Source organism: Tasmannia lanceolata, unplaced genomic scaffold, assembly GCF_043159265.1.
Source record: "Tasmannia lanceolata isolate RefF3 unplaced genomic scaffold, GAP_Taslan_0.1 ptg000001l, whole genome shotgun sequence".
Lineage (NCBI taxonomy): Eukaryota > Viridiplantae > Streptophyta > Magnoliopsida > Canellales > Winteraceae > Tasmannia > Tasmannia lanceolata.
The window spans coordinates 5830025-5842390 of NW_027518678.1; positions in this window are offsets into that span (position 1 = coordinate 5830025).

A 12366-nucleotide genomic window follows, 5' to 3' on the forward strand; every position below is an offset into this window, starting at 1 on the left:
AAGTATTTTGAGAGTTATGATGGAAAAAGTTAGACTCGCGCTTTGGTCTAGCAGTTTACATACCTACCTCCGATTGAAAGACCATAACTCACTCAATTCAACTCCTAATTAATCAAAATTTGTTCCATTTCGAAGGAGTCAAAGTGTAGTTTGATACGGAAGAACGGAGATAAAAAACTCTAAGTATTTTGAGAGTTATGATCGAAATAGATTGACTCGCGCTTTGGTCTAGCAGTTTACATACCTACCTCCGATTGAAAGACCATAACTCACTCAATTCCACTCGTAATTCATTGAAATTTGTTCTATTTCGAAGGAAACGAAGTGTAGTTTAAAACGGAAGAAACGGAGATGAAAAACTCCAAGTATTTTGAGAGTTATGATGGAAATAGTTAGACTCGCGCTTTGGTATAGCAATTTACAGACATACCTCCGATTGATTGCCCATAACACACTCAATTCAACTCGTAATTCATTGAAATTTGTTCCACTTCGACGGAGTCGAAGTGTAGTTTAAAACGAAAGAAACGGAGATGAAAAACTCTAAGTATTTTGAGAGTTATGATGGAAATAGTTAGACTCGCGCTTTGGTCTAGCAATTTACTGACCTACCTCCGATTGATTGACCATAACTCACTCAATTCAACTCGTAATTCATTGAAATTAGTTCCAATTCGAAGGAAACGAAGTGTAGTTTAAAACAGAAAAAACGGTGATGAAAAACTCCAAGTATTTTGAGAGTTATGATGAAAATAGTTAGACTCGCGCTTTGGTCTAGCAGTTTACAGACCTACCTCCGATTGATTGACCATAACTCACTCAATTCAACTCGTAATTCATTGAAATTTATTCCATTTCGAAGGAAACGATGTGTAGTATATAACGAAAGAAACGGAGATGAAAAACTCCAAGTATTTTGAGAGTTATGATGGAAATAGTTAGACTCGCGCTTTGGTCTAGCAATTTACTGACCTACCTCCGATTGATTGACCATAACTCACTCAATTCAACCCGTAATTAATTGAAATTAGTTCCATTTCGAAGGAAATGAAGTGAAGTTTAAAACGAAAAAAACGGAGAAGAAAAACTCCAAGTATTTTGAGAGTTATGATGGAAATAGTTAGACTCTCGCTTTGGTCTATCAATTTACAGACATACCTCCGATTGATTGACCATAACTCACTCAATTCAACTCGTAATTCATTGAAATTTATTCTATTTCGAAGGAAACGAAGTGTAGTATATAACGAAAGAAACGGAGATGTAAAACTCCAAGTATTTTGAGAGTTATGATGGAAATAGTTAGACTCGCGCTTTGGTATAGCAATTTACTGACCTACCTCCGATTGATTGACCATAACTCACTCAATTCAACTCGTAATTCATTGAAATTAGTTCCACTTCGAAGGAAACGAAGTGTAGTTTAAAACAGAAAAAACGGTGATGAAAAACTCTAAGTATTTTGAGAGTTATGATGAAAATAGTTAGACTCGCGCTTTGGTCTAGCAGTTTACAGACCTACCTACGATTGATTGACTATAACTCACTCAATTCAACTCGTAATTCATTGAAATTTGTTCCACTTCGACGGAGTCGAAGTTTTGTTTAAAACGAAAGAAACGGAGATGAAAAATTCTAAGTATTTTGAGAGTTATGATGGAAATAGTTAGACTCGCACTTTGGTCTAGCAATTTACTGACCTACGTCCGATTGATTGGCCATAACTCACTCAATTCAACTCGTAATTCATTGAAATTTGTTCAATTTCGAAGGAGTCGAAGTGTAATTTAAAATTAAAGAAACGTAGATGAAAAACTCCAAGTATTTTGAGAGTTATGATTGAAAAAGTTAGACTCGCGCTTTGGTCTAGCAGTTTACATACCTACCTCCGATTGAAAGACCATAACTCACTCAATTCAACTCCTAATTAATTAAAATTTGTTCCATTTCGAAGGAGTCGAAGTGTAGTTTGATACGGAAGAACGGAGATGAAAATCTCTAAGTATTTTGAGAGTTATGATCGAAATAGATTGACTCGCGCTTTGGTCTAGCAGTTTACATACCTACCTCCGATTGAAAGACCATTACTCACTCAATTCCACTCGTAATTCATTAAAATTTGTTCCATTTCGAAGGAGTCGAAGTGTAGTTTAAAACGAAAGAAACGGAGATGGAAAACTCCAAGTATTTTGTGAGTTATGATGGAAATAGTTAGACTCGCGCTTTGGTCTAACAGTATACATACCTACCTCCGATTGAAAGACCATAACTCACTCAATTGAACTCGTAATTCATTGAAATTTTTCCATTTCGAAAGAGTCGAAGTGTAGTTTAAAACAGAAGAAACGGAGATAAAAAACTTCAAGTATTTTGAGAGTTATGATGGAATTAGTTAGACTCGCGGCTTAGTCTAGCAGTTTACATACCTACCTCCGTTTGAAAGACTATAACTCACTCAATTTAACTCGTAATTCTTTAAAATTTGTTCCATTTCGAAGTAGTCGAAGTATACTTTAAAACGAAAGAAACAGAGATGAAAAACTCCATGTATTTTGAGAGTTATGATGGAAATAGTTATACTCGCGCATTAGTGTAGCAATTTACTGACCTACCTCCGATTGATTGACTATAACTCACTCAATTGAACTTGTAATTCATTGAAATTTGTTCTATTTCGAAGGAAACGAAGTGTAGTTTAAAACGGAAGAAACGAAGATGAAAAACTCCAAGTATTTTGAGAGTTATGATGGAAATACTTAGACTCGCGCTTTGGTCTAGCAATTTACAGACATACCTCCGATTGATTGACCATAACTCACTCAATTCAACTCGTAATTCATTGAAATTTATTCCATTTCGAAGGAAACGAAGTGTAGTATATAACAGAAGAAACGGAGATGAAAAACTCCAAGTATTTTGAGAGTTATGATGGAAATAGTTAGACTCGCGCTTTGGTCTAGCAATTTACTGACCTACCTCCGATTGATTGACCATAACTCACTCAATTCAACCCATAATTAATTGAAATTAGTTCCATTTCGAAGGAAATGAAGTGAAGTTTAAAACGAAAAAAACGGAGAAGAAAAACTCCAAGTATTTTGAGAGTTATGAAGGAAATAGTTAGACTCGCGCTTTGGTATAGCAATTTACTGACCTACCTCCGATTGATTGACCATAACTCACTCAATTCAACTCGTAATTCATTGAAATTAGTTCCAATTCGAAGGAAACGAAGTATAGTTTAAAACAGAAAAAACGGTGATGAAAAACTTCAAGTATTTTGAGAGTTATGATGAAAATAGTTATACTCGCGCTTTGGTCTAGCAGTTTACAGACCTACCTCCGATTGATTGACCATAACTCACTCAATTCAACTCGTAATTCATTGAAATTTGTTCCACTTCGACGGAGTCGAAGTGTAGTTTAAAACGAAAGAAACGGAGATGAAAAACTCTAAGTATTTTGAGAGTTATGATGGAAATAGTTAGACTCGCGCTTTGGTCTAGCAATTTACTGACCTACGTCCGATTGATTGGCCATAACTCACTCAATTCAACTCGTAATTCATTGAAATTTGTTCCAATTCGAAGGAAACGAGTGTAGTTTAAAACAGAAAAAACGGTGATGAAAAACTCCAAGTATTTTGAGAGTTATGATGAAAATAGTTAGACTCGCGCTTTGGTCTAGCAGTTTACAGACCTACCTCCGATTGATTGACCATAACTCACTCAATTCAACTCGTAATTCATTGAAATTTATTCTATTTCGAAGGAAACGAAGTGTAGTATATAACGAAAGAAACGGAGATGAAAAACTCCAAGTATTTTGAGAGTTATGATGGAAATAGTTAGACTCGCGCTTTGGTATAGCAATTTACTGACCTACCTCCGATTGATTGACCATAACTCACTTAATTCAACTCCTAATTCATTGAAATTTGTTCCAATTCGAAGGAAACGAAGTGTAGTTTAAAACAGAGAAAGCGGTGATGAAAAACTCCAAGTATTTTGAGAGTTATAATGAAAATAGTTAGACTCGCGCTTTGGTCTAGCAGTTTACAGACCTACCTCCGATTGATTGACCATAACTCACTCAATTCAACTCGTAATTCATTGAAATTTGTTCCACTTCGACGGAGTCGAAGTGTAGTTTAAAACGAAAGAAACGGAGATGAAAAACTCTAAGTATTTTGAGAGTTATGATGGAAATAGTTAGACTCGCGCTTTGATCTAACAATATACATACCTACCTCCGATTGAAAGACCATAACTCACTCAATTCAACTCGTAATTCATTGAAATTTTTCCATTTCGAAAGAGTCGAAGTGTAGTTTAAAACAGAAGAAACGGAGATGAAAAACTTCAAGTATTTTGAGAGTTATGATGGAATTAGTTAGACTCGCGGCTTAGTCTAGTAGTTTACATACCTACCTCCGTTTTAAAGACTATAACTCACTCAATTTAACTCGTAATTCATTAAAATTTGTTCCATTTCGAAAGAGTCGAAGTGTACTTTAAGACGAAAAAAACAGAGATGAAAAACTCCAAGTATTTTGAGAGTTATGATGGAAATAGTTATACTCGGGCATTAGTGTAGCAATTTACTGACCTACTTCCGATTGATTGACTATAACTCACTCAATTCAACTTGTAATTCATTGAAATTTGTTCTATTTCGAAGGAAACGAAGTGTAGTTTAAAACGGAAGAAACGGAGATGAAAAACTCAAAGTATTTTGAGAGTTATGATGGAAATAGTTAGACTCCCGCTTTGGTATAGCAATTTACTGACCTACCTCCGATTGATTGACCATAACTCACTCAATTCAACTCGTAATTCATTGAAATTAGTTCCAATTCGAAGGAAACGAAGTGTAGTTTAAAACAGAAAAAACGGTGATGAAAAACTCCAAGTATTTTGAGAGTTATGATGAAAATAGTTAGACTCGCGCTTTGGTCTAGCAGTTTACAGACCTACCTCCGTTTGAAAGACCATAACTCACTCAATTACACTCGTAATTCATTAAAATTTGTTCCATTTTGAAGGAGTCGAGGTGTAGTTTAAAACGAAAGAAACGGAGATGGAAAACTCCAAGTATTTTGAGAGTTATGATGGAAAAAGTTAGACTCGCGCTTTGGTCTAGCAGTTTACATACCTACCTCCGATTGAAAGACCATAACTCACTCAATTCAACTCCTAATTAATCAAAATTTGATCCATTTCGAAGGAGTCAAAGTGTAGTTTGATACGGAAGAACGGAGATAAAAAACTCTAAGTATTTTGAGAGTTATGATCGAAATAGATTGACTCGCGCTTTGGTCTAGCAGTTTACATACCTACCTCCGATTGAAAGACCATAACTCACTCAATTCCACTCGTAATTCATTAAAATTTGTTCCATTTCGAAGGAGTCGAAGTGTAGTTTAAAACGAAAGAAACGGAGATGGAAAACTCCAAGTATTTTGTGAGTTATGATGGAAATAGTTAGACTCGCGCTTTGGTCTAACAGTTTACATACTTACCTCCGATTGAAACACCATAACTCACTCAATTCAACTCGTAATTCATTGAAATTTTTTCCATTTCGAAGGAGTCGAAGTGTAGTTTAAAACAGAAGCAACGGAGATGAAAAACTTCAAGTATTTTGAGAGTTATGATGGAAATAGTTAGACTCGCGGCTTAGTCTAGCAGTTTACATACCTACCTCCGTTTGAAAGACTATAACTCACTCAATTTAACTCGTAATTCATTAAAATTTGTTCCATTTCGAAGGAGTCGAAGTGTACTTTAAAACGAAAGAAACAGAGATGAAAAACTCCAAGTATTTTGAGAGTTATTATGGAAATAGTTATACTCGCGCATTAGTGTAGCAATTTACTGACCTACCTCCGATTGATTGACTATAACTCACTCAATTTAACTCGTAATTCATTGAAATTTGTTCTATTTCGAAGGAAACGAAGTGTAGTTTAAAACGGAAGAAACGGAGATGAAAAACTCCAAGTATTTTGAGAGTTATGATGGAAATAGTTAGACTCGCACTTTGGTCTAGCAATTTACAGACATACCTCCGATTGATTGACCATAACTCACTCAATTCAACTCGTAATTCATTAAAATTTATTCCATTTCGAAGGAAACGAAGTGTAGTATATAACGGAAGAAACGGAGATGAAAAACTCCAAGTATTTTGAGAGTTATGATGGAAATAGTTAGACTCGCGCTTTGGTCTAGCAATTTACTGACCTGCCTTCGATTAATTGACCATAACTCACTCAATTCAACCCGTAATTAATTGAAATTAGTTCCATTTCGAAGGAAATGAAGTGAAGTTTAAAACGAAAAAAACGGAGAAGAAAAACTCCAAGTATTTTGAGAGTTATGATGGAAATAGTTAGACTCGCGCTTTGGTATAGCAATTTACTAACCTATCTCTGATTGATTGACCATAACTCACTCAATTCAACTCGTAATTCATTGAAATTAGTTCCAATTCGAAGGAAACGAAGTGTAGTTTAAAACAGAAAAAACGGTTATGAAAAACTCCAAGTATTTTGAGAGTTATGATGAAAATAGTTAGACTCGCGCTTTGGTCTAGCAGTTTACAGACCTACCTCCGATTGATTGACCATAACTCACTCAATTCAACTCGTAATTCATTGAAATTTGTTCCACTTCGACGGAGTCGAAGTGTAGTTTAAAACGAAAGAAACGGAGATGAAAAACTCTAAGTATTTTGAGAGTTACGATGGAAATAGTTAGACTCGCGCTTTGGTCTAGCAATTTACTGACCTACGTCCGATTGATTGGCCATAACTCACTCAATTCAACTCGTAATTCATTGAAATTTGTTCCATTTCGAAGGAGTCGAAGTGTAATTTAAAATTAAAGAAACGTGATGAAAAACTCCAATTATTTTGAGAGTTATGATGGAAAAAGTTAGACTCGCGCTTTGGTCTAGCAGTTTACATACCTACCTCCGTTTGAAAGACCATAACTCACTCAATTACACTCGTAATTCATTAAAATTTGTTCCATTTCGAAGGAGTCAAAGTGTAGTTTAAAACGAAAGAAACGGAGATGAAAAACTCCAAGTATTTTGAGAGTTATGATGGAAAAAGTTAGACTCGCGCTTTGGTCTAGCAGTTTACATACCTACCTCCGATTGAAAGACCATAACTCACTCAATTCAACTCCTAATTAATCAAAATTTGTTCCATTTCGAAGGAGTCAAAGTGTAGTTTGATACGGAAGAACGGAGATAAAAAACTCTAAGTATTTTGAGAGTTATGATCGAAATAGATTGACTCGCGCTTTGGTCTAGCAGTTTACATACCTACCTCCGATTGAAAGACCATAACTCACTCAATTCCACTCGTAATTCATTGAAATTTGTTCTATTTCGAAGGAAACGAAGTGTAGTTTAAAACGGAAGAAACGGAGATGAAAAACTCCAAGTATTTTGAGAGTTATGATGGAAATAGTTAGACTCGCGCTTTGGTATAGCAATTTACAGACATACCTCCGATTGATTGCCCATAACACACTCAATTCAACTCGTAATTCATTGAAATTTGTTCCACTTCGACGGAGTCGAAGTGTAGTTTAAAACGAAAGAAACGGAGATGAAAAACTCTAAGTATTTTGAGAGTTATGATGGAAATAGTTAGACTCGCGCTTTGGTCTAGCAATTTACTGACCTACCTCCGATTGATTGACCATAACTCACTCAATTCAACTCGTAATTCATTGAAATTAGTTCCAATTCGAAGGAAACGAAGTGTAGTTTAAAACAGAAAAAACGGTGATGAAAAACTCCAAGTATTTTGAGAGTTATGATGAAAATAGTTAGACTCGCGCTTTGGTCTAGCAGTTTACAGACCTACCTCCGATTGATTGACCATAACTCACTCAATTCAACTCGTAATTCATTGAAATTTATTCCATTTCGAAGGAAACGATGTGTAGTATATAACGAAAGAAACGGAGATGAAAAACTCCAAGTATTTTGAGAGTTATGATGGAAATAGTTAGACTCGCGCTTTGGTCTAGCAATTTACTGACCTACCTCCGATTGATTGACCATAACTCACTCAATTCAACCCGTAATTAATTGAAATTAGTTCCATTTCGAAGGAAATGAAGTGAAGTTTAAAACGAAAAAAACGGAGAAGAAAAACTCCAAGTATTTTGAGAGTTATGATGGAAATAGTTAGACTCTCGCTTTGGTCTATCAATTTACAGACATACCTCCGATTGATTGACCATAACTCACTCAATTCAACTCGTAATTCATTGAAATTTATTCTATTTCGAAGGAAACGAAGTGTAGTATATAACGAAAGAAACGGAGATGTAAAACTCCAAGTATTTTGAGAGTTATGATGGAAATAGTTAGACTCGCGCTTTGGTATAGCAATTTACTGACCTACCTCCGATTGATTGACCATAACTCACTCAATTCAACTCGTAATTCATTGAAATTAGTTCCACTTCGAAGGAAACGAAGTGTAGTTTAAAACAGAAAAAACGGTGATGAAAAACTCTAAGTATTTTGAGAGTTATGATGAAAATAGTTAGACTCGCGCTTTGGTCTAGCAGTTTACAGACCTACCTACGATTGATTGACTATAACTCACTCAATTCAACTCGTAATTCATTGAAATTTGTTCCACTTCGACGGAGTCGAAGTTTTGTTTAAAACGAAAGAAACGGAGATGAAAAATTCTAAGTATTTTGAGAGTTATGATGGAAATAGTTAGACTCGCACTTTGGTCTAGCAATTTACTGACCTACGTCCGATTGATTGGCCATAACTCACTCAATTCAACTCGTAATTCATTGAAATTTGTTCAATTTCGAAGGAGTCGAAGTGTAATTTAAAATTAAAGAAACGTAGATGAAAAACTCCAAGTATTTTGAGAGTTATGATTGAAAAAGTTAGACTCGCGCTTTGGTCTAGCAGTTTACATACCTACCTCCGATTGAAAGACCATAACTCACTCAATTCAACTCCTAATTAATTAAAATTTGTTCCATTTCGAAGGAGTCGAAGTGTAGTTTGATACGGAAGAACGGAGATGAAAAACTCTAAGTATTTTGAGAGTTATGATCGAAATAGATTGACTCGCGCTTTGGTCTAGCAGTTTACATACCTACCTCCGATTGAAAGACCATTACTCACTCAATTCCACTCGTAATTCATTAAAATTTGTTCCATTTCGAAGGAGTCGAAGTGTAGTTTAAAACGAAAGAAACGGAGATGGAAAACTCCAAGTATTTTGTGAGTTATGATGGAAATAGTTAGACTCGCGCTTTGGTCTAACAGTATACATACCTACCTCCGATTGAAAGACCATAACTCACTCAATTGAACTCGTAATTCATTGAAATTTTTCCATTTCGAAAGAGTCGAAGTGTAGTTTAAAACAGAAGAAACGGAGATAAAAAACTTCAAGTATTTTGAGAGTTATGATGGAATTAGTTAGACTCGCGGCTTAGTCTAGCAGTTTACATACCTACCTCCGTTTGAAAGACTATAACTCACTCAATTTAACTCGTAATTCTTTAAAATTTGTTCCATTTCGAAGTAGTCGAAGTATACTTTAAAACGAAAGAAACAGAGATGAAAAACTCCATGTATTTTGAGAGTTATGATGGAAATAGTTATACTCGCGCATTAGTGTAGCAATTTACTGACCTACCTCCGATTGATTGACTATAACTCACTCAATTGAACTTGTAATTCATTGAAATTTGTTCTATTTCGAAGGAAACGAAGTGTAGTTTAAAACGGAAGAAACGAAGATGAAAAACTCCAAGTATTTTGAGAGTTATGATGGAAATACTTAGACTCGCGCTTTGGTCTAGCAATTTACAGACATACCTCCGATTGATTGACCATAACTCACTCAATTCAACTCGTAATTCATTGAAATTTATTCCATTTCGAAGGAAACGAAGTGTAGTATATAACAGAAGAAACGGAGATGAAAAACTCCAAGTATTTTGAGAGTTATGATGGAAATAGTTAGACTCGCGCTTTGGTCTAGCAATTTACTGACCTACCTCCGATTGATTGACCATAACTCACTCAATTCAACCCATAATTAATTGAAATTAGTTCCATTTCGAAGGAAATGAAGTGAAGTTTAAAACGAAAAAAACGGAGAAGAAAAACTCCAAGTATTTTGAGAGTTATGAAGGAAATAGTTAGACTCGCGCTTTGGTATAGCAATTTACTGACCTACCTCCGATTGATTGACCATAACTCACTCAATTCAACTCGTAATTCATTGAAATTAGTTCCAATTCGAAGGAAACGAAGTATAGTTTAAAACAGAAAAAACGGTGATGAAAAACTTCAAGTATTTTGAGAGTTATGATGAAAATAGTTATACTCGCGCTTTGGTCTAGCAGTTTACAGACCTACCTCCGATTGATTGACCATAACTCACTCAATTCAACTCGTAATTCATTGAAATTTGTTCCACTTCGACGGAGTCGAAGTGTAGTTTAAAACGAAAGAAACGGAGATGAAAAACTCTAAGTATTTTGAGAGTTATGATGGAAATAGTTAGACTCGCGCTTTGGTCTAGCAATTTACTGACCTACGTCCGATTGATTGGCCATAACTCACTCAATTCAACTCGTAATTCATTGAAATTTGTTCCAATTCGAAGGAAACGAGTGTAGTTTAAAACAGAAAAAACGGTGATGAAAAACTCCAAGTATTTTGAGAGTTATGATGAAAATAGTTAGACTCGCGCTTTGGTCTAGCAGTTTACAGACCTACCTCCGATTGATTGACCATAACTCACTCAATTCAACTCGTAATTCATTGAAATTTATTCTATTTCGAAGGAAACGAAGTGTAGTATATAACGAAAGAAACGGAGATGAAAAACTCCAAGTATTTTGAGAGTTATGATGGAAATAGTTAGACTCGCGCTTTGGTATAGCAATTTACTGACCTACCTCCGATTGATTGACCATAACTCACTTAATTCAACTCCTAATTCATTGAAATTTGTTCCAATTCGAAGGAAACGAAGTGTAGTTTAAAACAGAGAAAGCGGTGATGAAAAACTCCAAGTATTTTGAGAGTTATAATGAAAATAGTTAGACTCGCGCTTTGGTCTAGCAGTTTACAGACCTACCTCCGATTGATTGACCATAACTCACTCAATTCAACTCGTAATTCATTGAAATTTGTTCCACTTCGACGGAGTCGAAGTGTAGTTTAAAACGAAAGAAACGGAGATGAAAAACTCTAAGTATTTTGAGAGTTATGATGGAAATAGTTAGACTCGCGCTTTGATCTAACAATATACATACCTACCTCCGATTGAAAGACCATAACTCACTCAATTCAACTCGTAATTCATTGAAATTTTTCCATTTCGAAAGAGTCGAAGTGTAGTTTAAAACAGAAGAAACGGAGATGAAAAACTTCAAGTATTTTGAGAGTTATGATGGAATTAGTTAGACTCGCGGCTTAGTCTAGTAGTTTACATACCTACCTCCGTTTTAAAGACTATAACTCACTCAATTTAACTCGTAATTCATTAAAATTTGTTCCATTTCGAAAGAGTCGAAGTGTACTTTAAGACGAAAAAAACAGAGATGAAAAACTCCAAGTATTTTGAGAGTTATGATGGAAATAGTTATACTCGGGCATTAGTGTAGCAATTTACTGACCTACTTCCGATTGATTGACTATAACTCACTCAATTCAACTTGTAATTCATTGAAATTTGTTCTATTTCGAAGGAAACGAAGTGTAGTTTAAAACGGAAGAAACGGAGATGAAAAACTCAAAGTATTTTGAGAGTTATGATGGAAATAGTTAGACTCCCGCTTTGGTATAGCAATTTACTGACCTACCTCCGATTGATTGACCATAACTCACTCAATTCAACTCGTAATTCATTGAAATTAGTTCCAATTCGAAGGAAACGAAGTGTAGTTTAAAACAGAAAAAACGGTGATGAAAAACTCCAAGTATTTTGAGAGTTATGATGAAAATAGTTAGACTCGCGCTTTGGTCTAGCAGTTTACAGACCTACCTCCGTTTGAAAGACCATAACTCACTCAATTACACTCGTAATTCATTAAAATTTGTTCCATTTTGAAGGAGTCGAGGTGTAGTTTAAAACGAAAGAAACGGAGATGGAAAACTCCAAGTATTTTGAGAGTTATGATGGAAAAAGTTAGACTCGCGCTTTGGTCTAGCAGTTTACATACCTACCTCCGATTGAAAGACCATAACTCACTCAATTCAACTCCTAATTAATCAAAATTTGATCCATTTCGAAGGAGTCAAAGTGTAGTTTGATACGGAAGAACGGAGATAAAAAACTCTAAG